At 44.1% G+C, this 16,406-nt stretch overlaps 1 long non-coding RNA gene across 1 annotated transcript; it reads left to right on the top strand.

The window, feature by feature from the left end:
- The first annotated feature begins 646 nt into the window (after window positions 1-646).
- Window positions 647-2,469, top strand: LOC126022686 (uncharacterized). The gene is made up of 2 exons (XR_007500273.1): window positions 647-870; window positions 1,982-2,469. It is a non-coding gene; the product is annotated as an uncharacterized LOC126022686 (long non-coding RNA).
- Window positions 2,470-16,406: the final 13,937 nt, after the last annotated feature.

Raw genomic sequence — 16,406 nt, 5'->3', positions numbered from 1 at the left:
GGAGATGGAGGAGAGGGGGGTGCCTGGGGGAGAGCCTGAACCCAGCAGGCTTTTGCAGCAGCTACCTGGGTGTGCAGTGGCCTAAGCGTGAGATCTCACTCGCCGCCGGGCTTGTATTAGCTGTCTCCCCTGAACCCCGGTGAACAAAGCTCTAACTGCAATCATCATAACAATGAATAATAAATAACAATAAAACCAGTAGTTTACAGCCCCTTCCTAGCGCGATCACAATCCAATGCTAGAGGAGATAATTTGAGGAGGGAACAGGGTAAGGAGCAGTGATCACAACATCTGAGGGGAGATGAGAAGAAGATTAACCTCCTCTAAAGCAGTGCTGGGCTTGAGATTTCCCTTCCCTGGAAGGACCTCCAGCCGGCTGCCCAGGGTAACAAGAGAGTCAGGAGGCCGCTAGCGCCGGCTTCTTTTTCTCCAGTTTTTGCTTTGTGCCATCGGAGAGAGAGACAAACCCTACACATGGGGGATGGTTAGTGGCTTGGAGAACTCTAGGGAAGCCCCCGTCTTAAAGAAGAGGCCAAACCGACAGAGGCAGGCTGGGGGCGCAGAGATGGATGAGGTGTTGACCACAGCCCGGGTCCCTGTCTGGGCGGCAGAGTTGCAGAAATGACCGGTCCGCTGCCGGGAAGGAAGTTAAGCAAAGGGAACGGTTAAGGCCGTCAGAGAGCCAGGCCTCGGCCCGGCTTGGGAAGGCCCCGGGAAAGTTCTGAGGAGTCTTTCACAAAAAGCCGCGGAGGGAGGGAGGAGTTGGGGCGCGCTGGATTTTCCTGCGCCGGTTTGGAGAGCGGCTGATCACCGTAAAGCAAGAGAAGACCTCGCTCTCGGATCTTTCCACGCCCGCCTCCTTCTCTCCAGGTACACTTTCCGGATCATTCTATTAATTTATGTATTGGGGGGAGGAGAGGACCCGAAGTGTAAAAGTACTACCAAGCTGGCAGGAGAGCAAAAGCAACCGATCCCCTTTCTCCCGAGTTTCGGGTCCAACGAAATCTCGCCCCCGCTTCAAAAACAAGTCTGTCTTCCCCCAAAACCCACGAGGAAACCCAACAAACACAAACCAGTCAACTTTTTCCCGGGGAAAGAAAAGAAAAGAGATCGAGCAGCTCAGAGGAGCAGAACTTGGAAAAGATTTAAGTCACAAACCTTTTCAGAGGTTTGGAATTTTTTTTGCAACCGCTAGTGACCTCATTTGTTCTGAAAAAGAGTCGGAGAAAGAAAAGAGAGAAAGAAAAGAAAGAAAGAAAAAGAGAGAAAGAAAAGAAAGGAAGAAAGAAAGAAAAAGAAAGATAAAGGAAAGAAGGAAAAAAGAAAAAGAAAGAGAAAGAAAGGGAGAAAGAAAGAAAGAAAGAGAAAGAAAGAAGAAAGAAAGAAGAAAAGAAAAAAGAAAGAAAAAGAAAGAAAGAAAGAAAGAAAAGAAAGAAGAAAGAAAGAAAGAAAGAAGAAAGAAAGAAAGAAAAGAAAGAAAGAAAGAAAGAAAGAAAGAAAAGAGAAAAGAAGAAGAAAGAAAGAAAGAAAGAAAGAAAGAAAGAAAGAAAGAAAGAAAAAGAAAGAAAGAAAACGAGAAAGGACATTTTCCCTGGTCACTTAAGAGCGGGGTGTGCCAAGATGCCCAAGCCAACCCGGCTTTAGAAACAAACGCACGCGGGGAGAAAGATGAAGGAACCCGGCGGACGGAATCACAATGAAACCAAAACCAAGCGGCCAGAGAGCCGAGCGCAGAGCCGGGTTTCGGGTTCCCGGCGGCCGCCCGGGCAAGGCCTCTCTCTGCTCCTTCGGGGCGCTCGCTCAGGCACCGCAGGCCGGCTGGGCACCGGCGGCGGGCCGTTCTCTGGGCGATCGGCCTCCGCCGCCCTCCTGCCCGCCACGCTGCGAAGCCTGGTCCTTGGGGCTCCTTGGGGTGAGGGGGTTTGGGGCCTAAAAGAGGGAAAAGCGAGTGAAGACAGAATGCATCACTTTTCTCCCATAGGCCTTTCCACTTGCCGGGCTCTCAGCTGCCCGGAGACTGATGCCCGCAAAGGTCTCCTGAGCTGCCCACTTCCCAGCCTACTCGGACCCGGACCCTCGTGGGCGCCCAGACCCACTGGCCTAGTCTTATGTGACCGCTCTCACTTGAGGAATATCTTACAAAGAAGAAGAAAGACGGCTTCGAGCCGTGTTTACAGCTATTCTCCTGATCCTTTTACATCTGGGGAGTTTATTTATAACTCCCACTATAACTCTCTCTCTGTTTGAGGCGCTGGTGGCTCTATTGACAGACTGATGACTAGGAATTATAGCCCTATCTCTAACCATATCTAACTAAATGTGCCGTAGTTCTCTCTTACAGATTTATGCTTGGGGGAAATATAATTATTTCCATTGTATTTGTGCATATACAATAGTTGTAGGAGCAGATTTATCTACAGGGAAATAGATGGCTTTCTTATAGCCATCCAGCTTTATGGACATTTGATATCCTGACAGATTGATATCTTTGAGGAGCTATATAGATAAATGTATATCGCTGGAATTATGTATCAGGAGATATATATTTATTGATTGTGATAGAGAGGAGTTAGCGCATTCACTTAGAGCCATATATGGCTACGGAAATATTTCTATATTATTATCACTGTATATAGGCATATCTATTTATAACTACATAGTTATAAAATAGACATAAGTAATTATAGTCCTATATGTACACACCACGATCTTCCTCTAGAGTTATAGACACTTTTGAATATAACTCTATAGAAATATCAGTATGTATATAAGGGTATAATTATCCCATGATGTGTGTGTATTGGGGATTAGGCCAGTCTATCTCCCTACAGACATATTTATATGTAGAGGATAGGAGAGACTTGTTTGCGGGATTCTTTCCAAAGCAAAGGGCCAATTGAAAAGCTGTGTCTCTTCGTCTAGGAAACTGGAATACGAGCAGAATTCCTTACTTATGGAGCAATGGAGTTAGAACAGGGTAAATAAGGCAGAGAAAGCCTCTAGAGGAGGAGGCAAATGGAGAGGAATCAAGAGTGGGAGAAGGAGGAATGGGGTTTAGGAGGGGCTGGGAACCAGCCAGGACTGATAAACCAGGATCTCCTGGAGGAGGCAAGAAGTTTCCCAGGGCCCTCTATCCCCAAATCACCTTCAGTTTTGCTTTTAGTGCATATAGGTCAGCTCCTGCTTAGCCCCTCCCTCTATTCCAGCAGTTTTTTTTTGTTGTTGTTGTTGTTGCTGCTTTTTTGTTTTTATTTATTTATTTATTTTTCAGTGCTAATATCAGGGCCTGCTTTCAAAAAAAAGATTTAGGAGGGATGGGAAGGGAGAAGGATTGCATGTTCTTTTGCCACCAGCCTGTTCACTGGTGATGCAGATGGTTTCGGGGATCCTGTTAAATCAAACCATTTTCATCTGGGCCTCCTAATTTCCGACTAGTAGACTAAGGGGGTAAACTTTTGAATATTAGGCCTAGTCTTACTGGAGATTCCAGGAATGCTTCCCTAACCCCTTCTTAGAGAGCTGGACCTAAAGGGCCTAATTCTGCCTCAGTGGGCAGAATTTCTGTTGCTCCTGGAATTAGGATTCCTTCTCCACAGGAATTAGAAGGGCCCCTCTAGCTTTCTCACAACCCTGCCATGAAGCTTAATAGGGATATGTTTAATTTAAAGAGTGGGGAATATGGACATGAACCTCACTTCTTTAATGTCCTTTGATAGAGCTCTTCACCAGCCTCCCTTCCAAATGTCCCTGAGCTCAGAATCCAGGGTCCTCTGAGGCCACAGCACCCCAGGGAAAGAAAGCCACAACCACAGTTCTTTTTTATGTTTTAACTTGAGAACCAAGAATCTTAGCTGATGGGTTCAGTTGGTGTGAGGCATTTTTTGTATGAGGTCCCAGCAAGGTCCCAATGTCCAGGATTCAGGGAAAGAAAGAGCTGGCAACCATGGACTGGGGTAGAGGCCAAGTGCCACCCTCCATATGCCCCGGCCAGAGACTGGAGCTGAGTCAAAGCAAGGACTCTGCTGTCCAGAGGAGTCCCTCAATATGTCCCTGTTGGGGCACACTGAGAGACAGTCAGTCTACAGAGCTTCTAGCACAGGGAGCCTCACCTCAGTGGCACCCCAGACTAGGAGGCACCTGGTGCTAAAGCTAGGCAGGGTCACCACTGGGTACTGTGGGGTCTGGATGGCAGCCAGAGCCCCAGAGAGGAGGTGGCATGGGGGAGGTAGAGTCAGGTACCATAGCCAGAAAACGGAGGGGGGGGAGTAAACTCTACCTCTTCAATGCCTCTCTGTTTTCAGTCTCCTGGTTTCTCAGACATCCAAGAAGAAAACTAAACCACAGTGAGAGCTGTTGATTGACATGAAGGATCCAAAGAAGTAGCTCCTTTGGTCCATTAAAAATACACAAATAGGGGGCCGGCGAGGTGGCGCTAGAGGTAAGGTGTCTGCCTTGCAAGCGCTAGCCAAGGAAGGACCTTGGTTTGATCCCCTGGTGTCCCATATGGTCCCCCCAAGCCAGGGGCAATTTCTGAGTCTTAGCCAGGAGTAACCCCTGAGCATCAAACGGGTATGGCCCGAAAAACCAAAAAAAAAGAAAAAGAAAAATACACAAATAGGATCTGACCAAAAGCAGGTAGGGCACTTGCCTTGCAGGCCTCTGACCTGTATATGGTTGGTTGTCTGTGCACCACCAGGAGTAATCCCTGAGAACTATTGGGTGTGGTCCAAAAGCAAAACAAAACACACACACACACACACACACACACACACACACACACACACACGATGCTGGAGAGAGATAGCACAGTGGATAGGGTGCTTGCCACAAGAAGCCAACCTGAGTTTAATCCCTGGATTTCTCTATAATCCCCTGAGCACACCTCCAGGAATGATTCCTGAGTGCAGAGCCAGGAATAACCCCTAAGCATCGCTGAGTATGCCCCGGCCAAAGGAATACACAGAAAACAAAAATAAATTGGTGAAGGCGCTCAGACAGTCTGGCCAAGAAAAAGGTTTCCACAGTCTTAGTCTAGCTTGGGAGCAATCTTATCAACAGATCAACATGTCGTCGACATTTTTTTAACTTTAAAATCTCACAAATGTTCTGACTCATTAACAACCTTTATCAAGTTGTTTCATAAGGTTGTTTATTATCCTGATTTCTTTCCAGCCCATGCCCCTCCTTGATCCCTGTAGAATAGCTCCTTCCCCTTCTGTTAGTCTGTGGACAGGTTTAGGTTCTGTTAGGTTACAAGGGGTGAGACAGGGAGCTCTGAGGCTCCTGGTTTGCTTGTTCTGAGTAGGAAGGAAGTTCCAAATCTGAAAACTTCCTCTACACACACCCAAAGGATCCCTATATCTGGGTGAGGAAGTTGGGGGTGAGAGACAGGTTAAATCTTAAATTTCAATTTAGAGTTCCCCCCTTTTGATAATTCCCTCTCTTCTCAGACACCCTACCCACCTCTCCCAATAATACTGACTGCCCACTAGGATGTGAGTGCTTTTCCTAAATAAAGGTAGGAGAGCCCCTCATTGGTATTTGCATAAATTTGCTTAAGTAGGATTGGGCTGGGGTCCAGGTCACAGCCAGGGTAGGGAGTGAGGATGGGGGAGGGGAAAGAAACATTGTGGCAAACCAGAGTAAATTAGGGGTTCAATAAATCATCCTGGGGCTGGAGATAGGTCACTTGTCTTGCACTCTCCTAATTGGGTTGTCCCCATTTTTTCATATGGTCCTCTGAGCACTACCAGGAGTAACTCCAAGTGTAGAACCAGGAGTAACCCATGAACATCATGGGATGTAACCCCAAAAGAAGCAAACAAAACACGACTGTCCTGGGCCAAAAGACAGGAAATGAAACCCTGACCATAAGTTGCTGATACCTGCCTAAAGTCTGGGGTCCCTTTACCTGGTCTGGAATGATACTTCACTGCTTCTGGGTCCCATATGCATTTAAGAAGCGGATAAAGCAATGTGTACTCATAATCAAAACCTGAATATGGTGCTGTTAGAGGTTTGCTAGGATTGATGAAGCAAACAAGTCTTAATTTCGGAGTTGCATATCCTTGATTTTTTGTTTGCCCTCTTTTCTGTGAACTATGCTCAGTTCTCTCTCTTTGCATATGCCCTTTCTGGGTGTTCTTGCTTTTGATTCTGGAACTTCTTCTCCATGGGTAAGCCTTGCCAGTCTTGGTAAAGTTCCTTTCTCTTCTTCACACAGGCAGAGGTCTTGTATGCTTGTGCTGATCTGCCCTTCTGCAAAAACCAGGAGGGGAGCTGATAATTGAAGTTCGGTCTACACAGACTGACAATGTATTCACTTCTTCCTGAGGGTGGGAGTTATTTGGGGGTATATGGCTGTAGTGGAAGCATGACTATAAGGGAACCAATTCTCATCTCTAGTGGAAACTTGGAGGCAAGGAGCAAGTTGCAATTGCTATAATAATAGCCATAATAATAACAATAATAATTTATTTAGCATATCATTAGTTGTGTATTTATTGTCATCTCTTTATTTTTTTTACAAGTGTCTCCTAAGGAATTCTCACAACACCCAGGGGAAACAATAAGCTAATTACTCCCCTTAGCATCTTCTCTCATACACAAAGTCACCCTCAAAGATGAAGCTTTTAGGACCCCTCCATATATACCTCCTGAATACAGTCTCCCCATTCCCACTTCTCTTCCCCCATTGCTAGTTTTTCCATCTCTATTATTGAAATTTCCACAGAATTTGAAGGAGGAAAGATTGGGGAGGGGAGTAACTGAGGCCCAGAGCCATGGGCATTAATATTGTTTCCCTGACATTATAGCAAATTCTTAGGATTATATGGGAGGAACCAACTTTTTATTTTTCTTATTGTTCATTCGGGGCAGAAACTACCTGCATAGGCTTTAGAGACATAACTAGACTAGAAAGAAAGAGAACTTGTGCCATCAGAATGCCAAAGAATCTGAATTGAAGGTAGGAGTGTGGCCTATCTTGTAAAGGTCATATCAATACCAGTGGCCCTTAGATTGTTCAGGCCACAACGTAAGTTTGCCAGGTCCACATCTTTTTTTCACTAGTCTCTTCTAGCAACGGAAGTAAAGAAAGGAGGCAAGAGGCCATAACATTAACATAGTGGGTAAGATGTTTGCATTATACGTGGCCTGCCTGGGTTTGATCCCCGGTCCCTCGAGCCTGTCAGGAGTGATTTCTGATCAAAGAGCCAGGAATAACCCCTGAGTACCACCGGGTGTGGCCCAAAACCATACCAAAACCAAAAAAAAACAACAACAAAAGAAAAACAAAAGGGAGGCAAGAAGGCAGGTAGGCATGTGTGTGGAGGCATATTTCTATGTTTATGAATACATATATATTCTTATATTGAGTTTTCCTGAATGAATGATCATGACATTTGTTTTTTGTTTTTTGTTTTTTATTTTTTATTTATTTTTTGGTGTTTGTGCCATACCCAGCGGAGCTCAGGGGTTACTCCTGGTTATCTGCTCAGAAATAGCTCCTGGCAGGCATGGGGGGCCATATGGGATGCTGGGATTTGAACCAACCACCTTAGGTCCTGGATCAGCTGCTTACCAGGCAAACGCCGCTTGCTATCTCTCCGGCCCCAATTGTTATATTTTTTAAACATTTCTTGGGACATAGAGATAGAACAGGGGTTAAGATCTTAGATGAGACTGATTCTGTGTTTGATCCCCGGTACCACAAATAGACTCCCAAATCTCACCAAGAGTGATAATTGAGCACAGAGTCAAAAGTGAGACCTAAGCATAGCCAGGTATAACCCCCAAGACCAAAGTGAATAAAACATTCATTTATTGGGGCCTGGAGAGATAGCACAGTGGCATTTGCCTTGCAAGCAGTCGATCCAGGACCAAAGGTGGTTGGTTCGAATCCCGGTGTCCCATATGGTCCCCTGTGCCTGCCAGGAGCTATTTCTGAGCAGACAGCCAGGAGTAACCCCTGAGCAACGCCGGGTGTGGCCCAAAAACAAAACAAAAAAAAATTCAATTATTGAATTTTAAAATATAAATCTGGAGCTGGAGCAATAGCATACCTGTAAGGTGTTTGCCTTGCATGAGGCCAACACAGGATGGACCCCAGTTGGAATCTCAGCATCCCATATGGTCCCAAGCCTGCCAGGAGCAACTTCTGAGCACAGAGTGGGGAGTAACTCCTGAGCACCGTCGGGTGTGATCCCAAAAATAAAAATAAATAAAAAATAAAATATAAATCTATATTTTCTCAAAGATGATAATCAAAATAAACCTGACACATGCTTTTGGATGATGAATTCTGGGTAGACTCTTTTTCCTCAGAATCCCAGGGATACACAGAGCTCAGTCCTATTTACTCATGGTCTTGACCCTAACCCAGGTAGGGGAAATATAGCTGATGTCATAACAATCCTGGTTAGAGACAGATCTGCGTGGTCTCTCACTGGAATCCTTGGAGGTTGTGTTCAGATTTTGAGATCTCTCTTTATTACTCTACTACACACACACACACACACACACACACACACACACACACACACACACACATGCACACACATGCACACAGTTGAGTTGATTATACAAGAATCAGCAAGATAAACGGAAAAAGTTAGAATTGATCGACTTGGTCTCTAACTTGTAGGTGACTTTTATTTTTTTTTTAAGGAACCATACCCAGTGTGCTAAGGGATGTTGAAAGGACTAGGGAAGTCTTGATGACCCTTAACTGATGGTCATACATGCTAATGCTGTTCTCAGGCATGTACAGGGGTCATGCAGTGCCAGGGATCAAACTCAGAGCTTTGAACATGCTAAGCATGTGCTCTACCACTGAAACTATCTTCAGGAACCCGTAGTTGGCATTCCTAGTAGGTTCTAGAGCCCGTTTTGTATTTTACCTCTCTCTATGGTCTTCATGTTTTTCTGCTCCCTATACCTATACCTGTACCTTGTTAACCTCTGATTCTTTTGTATCCTAGACCTATCAAAATTTGCCTGGAGGAGCCAGAGCAGTGGTGCAAGGTGTAAGGCGTCTGCCTTGTGTGCGCTAGCCTAGGACAGACAGGTTCGATCCCCCAGCATCCCGTAAGCCCAAACCAGGAGCAATTTCTGGGCACATAGCCACCGGGTGTGGCCCAAAAACCAAAATAACAAAAATTTGCCTGAAGTCCTAGCCCATTTTTGTGTCATAACAACCACATGGCCAGATTAGGAAACCATTACCAATGTGCTTACATGTGTATTCTCCTAGAAGCCTGTATGCTTTCTGATAGGGCCTTCAACAATTTTCCCTAGAGTCATGAGCAGTAGTACAGAGGGTAGGGCATTTAATCTCTGGCATCTCATATGGTCCCCCTAGCCTGCTAGGAGTGATTCTTGAGTGCTGAGCCAGGAGTAATCCCTGAGCACCACAGGATGTGTCTCCAAAGCAAAAAAAAACAAACAAAAATAACTTTTTGCTTTTTTAAAGACCATATCTCAAGAAGTAAAAAACAAAACTGGAGGGGTTAGAGTGATAGTACAGGGGTTAAAGTGTTTGTCTTGAACGCAGAAGACCTGGGTTTGATCCCCAGCATCCCATATGGTCCCTTGAGCTTGCCAGGAGTGATTTCTGAATGCAGAGCCAGTAACCCCTGAGCACTGCCAGGTATGTCCCCCACCCAAAAAAAATTCTGGAAAGAAACTAGATTCATCTAGCTAGGAAGAAGGTTTTGCTAGGATGGAGTTACAGTACAAGTATGATGCTTGCCTTGCATGAAGCTAACCCAGATTTTATCACCAGCACCCCTATGGTTCTCCTGAGCACTGCTATGAGTAATTTGTGAGTGAAGAGCCAGAAGTAACTCCTGAGCATCATCAGGCATGACCAACCCCCCTCCACCAAAAATAAAATAAAATAAACATGCTTTTGCAAGGATTTTCAAGGTCTGAGCTTCTGATTTGTTCCAAGCATGGTGGTCATTCATTCCGTGACTTAGTTCCAATCGATGGAGAATGTCCTGACATCCCCTCAACATTCATAACTGTGGTAGCTTCTATTGAGAAATTATTATGGTCTGCCAGGTGCTTTATACTAAATTTAAGGAGGAAATGTATTCTCAGAAAGATTAAGTCACCTGACCAACACTGCAGAGCTAGACTGGAAAACTGGAAAACCGTGTGTTTCACCATCTGCTAGGTTTTATATTTCCAAATCAGCTCTTATGTCGGATAAACAGCAGATCACTGTGGACATGAAACCAATTTATTTTTCTTCAAAAGTTTTCCATTCTCTAGCCATTCAGAAAGGACTCCACGGGGCACTTTTCTGACAGTGACAGTGGCCTCTCCATGCTCTGCCAAAACTTTCATGTCCCTGAACTGAGCTTTGCTGCAGGTGTGCAATTTTTTAACATACAAGCATCTTCACCAGGTAGAATATAAACCTTTCCCACACCTATAGCTCAAGTTTCAATTTCTAGTGAGTCCTTGAGCTCCTACTTCCCTAGGCCAGGCAAGCTTACTCAACCAGGGTCAGCCAATGTGATATGAAAAGTATCTAGAGCTTAATCTTCAGAGCCCCTCATCTCCCTGAACACCATTCCTAAGCACTGCTTTTCTGGCTCTATCCTTGTTTGATAAAGTGTCCCAGTGGTGCTTTTGTATTGTAAAGGATGTGCTCGGCAGAGGACTGCACTTAACACCGTGTGCTCTAATGGTGGAACTTAAGGCATTTCACGGGCAGAATAATTGAGGTGGGGGGAGCACAAGTTTCTCAGGGGCTTTAAACTACATCACTGCAGAAGGCTGATCCTGTATCTCATTATCCATTAACTTCAGATGAAAGCTATGAAAGTACATCCCTTTATTCTGATGTTTGAAAGGAAGCAGAGAGTGAGCCAATGTCTGGTTTTTACCTGGTTGCCGGAGTCATGCAGACACCAGCCCCATCATCCTGCCCCATCCTGCTTCTGCCTTCCCCGCTCCCACCCTCAAAGCTAGGGTCCTTAAGGGAAATTTTTCCCTGTGGTGTGTCTGCAGGGGCCCTGTGGAAAAGGTTGAGTTGTCAAGTGAGGAGACACAGCTCCCACCCCCCTCTCTCCCACCCCCCACCAACTCTGGAATGAAGATGGAGAGTTTTCTGTGCCTGGTTTGGTTCATGGAGACACATAGTCCATCATTCGATTTGCTCCAAAGAGTATTCTTTCCCTGCCCCCAGCATCTTCTAGTTTTTTCTTAGTGTTTCAGAACTCAAAGAAGCTTCATAATAAACTGATTAAATCACCTTCTTGTGAAGGAAAGGAAACTGAGGCTCAGACAGAGATCAGAACCCAGGATCCTTAAACCAAATCTCCTTGTTACCTGGCATTGTGGGCTCTCGCATTTCAGTGGATCATCTTGGAATTGTTCCCGCTAACATCATCATTCAACCCTCACTCCAAAGCAGAGATGACAGACCCAACCACCAAGAAGATGCCCCTCCCACATCAGAATGTCTTTCTGGCCACCTTAGTATGTCTTATCATATCCAGGTCAAGCTCTATACCCTTATTAGAATCCATCTATGATCTCTGTGAAATTAGAGGCTTCTCCATACCCCCTATTTATATACTGTATTACATGTCAACTTACCTCGAGTCACTCCCTAGAACTGGCCAGGATATGGATCAAAGATCTAAAGGTCTTTGTTTTGTTTGTTTTTGTTTTGAAGTCACACCCAGAAATACTCAGAGGTTACTCCTAGCTCTGATCTCAGGATTTACTCCTGGAGGTACTTGGGGTATCATTTACAATGCCAGGGATTGAATCTAGGTTGGCCATGTGCAAAGCAAAGGTCTTCCCTGTTGTACCATCACTCTGATCCCAGGGACTGAAAGTCTTTGGATATAGGGCAAAAGGGTAAACATTTGTTTAGTCTGGTTTCCCTCTTCCCAGCCTCAAAGGTCAGTAGAGAGAAAAAAAGCTGTCTTGAATAGAAAGTTTTCCTTAATATATAAATGTATACATACAGCTAGGCTCAGGGATCACTTTTGGTTTTGTGTTCAGGAATCACTCCTGGCAGTACATAGGGGACCATATGAGATGCTAGCAGTTAAACCTGGCTCAACTGGGTACAAGGCAAGCACCTTACCTTCTGTACTATCTCTCCAATCTATTCAACTATATTCTGTTTTTTTTTTTGTTTGTTTGTTTTTGTTTTTGGGAAACACTCGGTGCACTCAGCGGTTACTACTGGATCTGTGCTCAGAAATCACTACTGGCAGGCTCAGGAGACCATATGGCATCCTGGGAATCAAACCCAGGTCTGTCCCGGGTCGGCGTGTGCAAAGCAAATGCCCTACCACTGTGCTATCTCTCTGCAACCTCTCCTAGCTATATTCTTTTTTTTTTTTTTTGGGGGGGGGTCATATCCAACAGCACTCAGGGGTTATTCCTGGCTCTATGCTCAGAAATTGCTCCTGGCAAGCTCAGGGGACCATATGGGATGCCATAATTTGAGCCACTGACCTTCTGCATGCAAGGCAAATGCTTTACCTTCATGCTATCTCTCCGGCTTCCAATTATATTCTAATCTTCAAATAATTATAGGGAGACTAGGATTATAATCCAAGAGCTAAGACACTTGCCTTGCACAAGGCTAACCTGGCTCAACCCCTGACATTCTACATGATTCCCTGATATCCACCAAGACTGATTCCTGAAAGCAAAGCTAGGAGTAAGCCCTGAAAAATGACAGGTGTGACCCAAAAACAAAATCAAAATTTTTTTTTTTGGTTTTTGGGCCACACCCGGCGGTGCTCAGGGGTTACTCCTGGCTGTCTGCTCAGAACTAGCTCCTGGCAGGCAAGGGGGGCCATATGGGACACCGGGATTCGAACCAATCACCTTTGGTCCTGGATCGGCTGCTTGCAAGGCAAACACCGCTGTGCTATCTCTCCGGGCCCACAAAATCAAATTTTTGTTACCTAAATCTACAGCCTGAAGACAAGAAAAATGGTTGGGTTAGCATGGAGAGTGCTAAAGAAAAAACACATTCAATATGAGAGTTGTTGACAATTTGTGTTTCCTGAATATTCCAGGTAAGTTCTCATACCTCTCACCCTTACCTCCCCCCCCCCACACACACACAAGATAACTTAGCCTTGCAGGGCTCCATCCAGTGCAAGATTCTGGTTAGAAACTCTCTTTTCCTAGCTTGGGAGATGACTCAAAAGGCTATGATGAATGTTTTGCATAAGAGAGTCCCAAGTTTGTACCCTGTCACTCTGGTGAATCAGCCCTGAGCACTGAGCTGCAAGTTGTTTAAAGCATTACTTGGTGTAACCCCAAAATCAACTAATGAAGAAAAAAAAAGCCTAACTCTTCTCCCCCAAAAGCCCCCAAACAAAGAACAACTTAAAACATTTCTTTTTAAAACTTTCTTTTCTGGGCTGGAGCAATAGCACAGCAAGAAGGGTGTTTACGGGCCTGGAGAGATAGCACAGTGGTGTTTGCCTTGCAAGCAGCTGATCCAGGACCAAAGGTGGTTGGTTTGAATCCCGGTGTCCCATATGGTCCCCCGTGCCTGCCAGGAGCTATTTCTGAGCAGACAGCCAGGAGTAACCCCTGAGCAATGCCGGGTGTGGCCCAAAAACCAAAACAAACAAACAAACAAAAAAAAAAGGGTGTTTACCTTGCATGCATTGTACCTGGGTTTGATTGCTAGCATCCCATATTGTCCTCCAAGCCTGCCAGAAGTAATTTCTGAGTGTGGAGCCAGGAGTGACCCCTGAGGGCCACCAACTGTGACCCAAAAATAAACAAAAACCAAATCCCCCAAAAAAACCTTTCTTTTCTCAGTGTTTGATGATCTGTCTGATAACATTGCCTCGCCCAGTTTACCATTGAGCCTTGGCTCCAGAAGACTTTTATATTTTCTAAAAAATAAATTTCTGGTACCATGGAGATAATACAATGGTACTACACTTGTCTTGCACATATCCAACTCAGTTTCCATGCCTGGCATCTACATATGGTTCTTTGATCTCTGCCAGGACTGATACCTGAGCACAGAATCAGGAGCACTTTCAGGTTGGACACCAAAACCAAAAAGGCTAAATAAATAAATAAATGAACAACCTCCCTACTCCCAAGAAGAAAACAAAATTGAACCATTCAGGACAAAATATACCAGATCACAGGACCAAGTGATAATACAGCAAGTAGTGCATTTGCCCTGAGTAAGTCCCAAGTAAGTCCTGGGCACTACTGGGTGTAGCCCAAGCAATGCCCCCCTCTCAAAAATCATCAGATAATACATTATATGTGAACCCAGTGGCACTAGACTGGTGATCCTTGGTCTTGATGTCTATTATAGGATGAACTATATTCTCCTCAAATATCTAAGGTCAAGTTCCAACTCTCAATCTCACAAAATGGAAAAATATATAGAAAGATGTGAGAGGGTGGTTATTTTTTTATTCACTCATTCATTACATTTCTGAAGTAAAACAATTTATTCAGTAAATGAAGATTGGAAGGGAAGGAGAGAGATAGAAAAAGAGAGAAATAGGCATGTTCAAGAGAGAACACCAGCTTATGAGCTTTTCCAGGTGGAAGCACAAGTACATATCCAATCAGGGATGTGTGGGCCATTTCCCCAGTTTGAAGAAATACACCCTAAAGTAAGAAAATATGGGGGCCAGCATGATGATACAGTAGGTAGGGTACTTGCTTTACACCCAGCTGATCTAGGCTCAAGTCCTGGAATGATTTCTGAGCATAGAGCCAGAAATAAGTCCTAAGACTGGTGGGTTTGAAACAAAAAGAAATAATAAATAGATGGATGGATAGATAGATAGATAGATAGATAGATAGATAGATAGACAGACAGACAGACAGAGAGATAGAGAGAGAGAGGTTGGAGTAATAACAGTATAGTGGGTAGGGTACTTGCCTTGAATGCAGTATCCCATATGCCAAGAATAAATTATTGGGGGCCGGAGAGATAGCATGGAGGTAAGGCGTTTGCCTTTCATGCAGAAGGTCATGGGTTCAAATCCCGGCATCCCATATAGTCCCCCGTGCCTGCCAGGAGCAATTTCTGAGCATGGAGCCAGGAGTAACCCCTGAGCACTGCCGGGTATGACCCAAAAAAACAAAAAACAAACAAACAAACAAAAAAGAATAATTATTGAATACAGAGCCAGCAATAACCCTTGAGCATTATGGTGTGGACCAAAAAAAGGAAGAAAAAACACAACAAAATATGAACAAAAAGAAACAAAGAGAAAGAAAGAGAGAGAAAGAAAAAGAAAGAAAGAGATAGAAAGAAAAAAGAAAGGAAGAAAGAAAGAAAGAAAAGAAAGAAAGAAAGAAAGAAAGAAAGAAAAGAAAGAAAGAAAGAAAGAAAGAAAGAAAGAAAGAAAGAAAGAAGAGAAGGAAGGAAGGAAGAAGGAAGGAAGGAAGGAAGGAAGGAAGGAAGGAAGGAAGGAAGGGGAAAGAAAGAAAGAAAGAAAGAAAGAAAGAAAGAAGAAAGAAAGAAAAAGAAAGAATAAAAGAAAGAAAGAAAAGAAAGAAAGAAAAAAGAAAGAGAAGAAGAAGAAAGAAGAAGGAAGAAGGAAGGAAGGAAAGAAGGAAGAAGGAAGAAGAAGGAAGGAAGGAAGAAGAGAAGAAGAAAGAAAGAAAGAAAGAAGAAAGAAAGAAGAAAGAAAGAAAGAAAAGAAAGAAAAGATAAAGAAAGAAAGAAAGAAAGAAAGAAAGAAGAAAGGAAGGAAGGAAGGAGGAAGGAAGGAAGGAAGAAGAGACAAGAAAGAAAAAGAAAGAAAGAAGAAGAAAGAAAAGAAAAGAAAGAAAGAAAGAAAGAAAAAGAAAGAAAGAAAGAGAAAAAAGAAAGAAAGAAAAAAAAGAAAGAAAGAAAGAAAAGAAAGAAAGAAGAAGAGAAAGAAAGAAAGAAAGAAAAAGAAAGAAAAGAAAGAAAAGAAAGAAGAAAGAAAGAAAGAAAGATCACATCTCAGGTATATGCAGGCAGGCCAAAGGAACTAAGGACAAAGGGCCTAATAATTTTTGAACCTTCCAAACATTGTTCAGGGGGCCCAAGGGCCCTTCCTAGTGATTCATAGCTGACTTGGTCCAATGTGTGCCTGAGGATGTGGTGCTTCCTCAGTCTCTGAGTTACCCAGGATTATCCAGGCCATCCTGGTGATGTTTAGAGGCCTCTAGGGTCACATCTGGTGATGCTGCTTCAGAAATCTAGGACTGCACAAGATTATGCTTAGAAGACCATGTAATGCCAGGGATTGAACCTGAGTCAACTACTTGCATGGAGCCCTGTATTATCTCTCTGGCCCTTTTACTTTTGAGACAAAGTAAAATGAATTTTACTTTGCAGGCCATCAACCTAGGTTTGATCCCTGGCGCTACATAGATCCCCTAAGCACCACCAG

The sequence above is a fragment of the Suncus etruscus genome, chromosome 11 (genome assembly GCF_024139225.1).
Source record: "Suncus etruscus isolate mSunEtr1 chromosome 11, mSunEtr1.pri.cur, whole genome shotgun sequence".
Classification (NCBI taxonomy): domain Eukaryota; kingdom Metazoa; phylum Chordata; class Mammalia; order Eulipotyphla; family Soricidae; genus Suncus; species Suncus etruscus.
The sequence above is the reverse complement of the archived record's forward strand: the minus strand, read 5'-3'. Positions and strand labels throughout refer to the sequence as shown.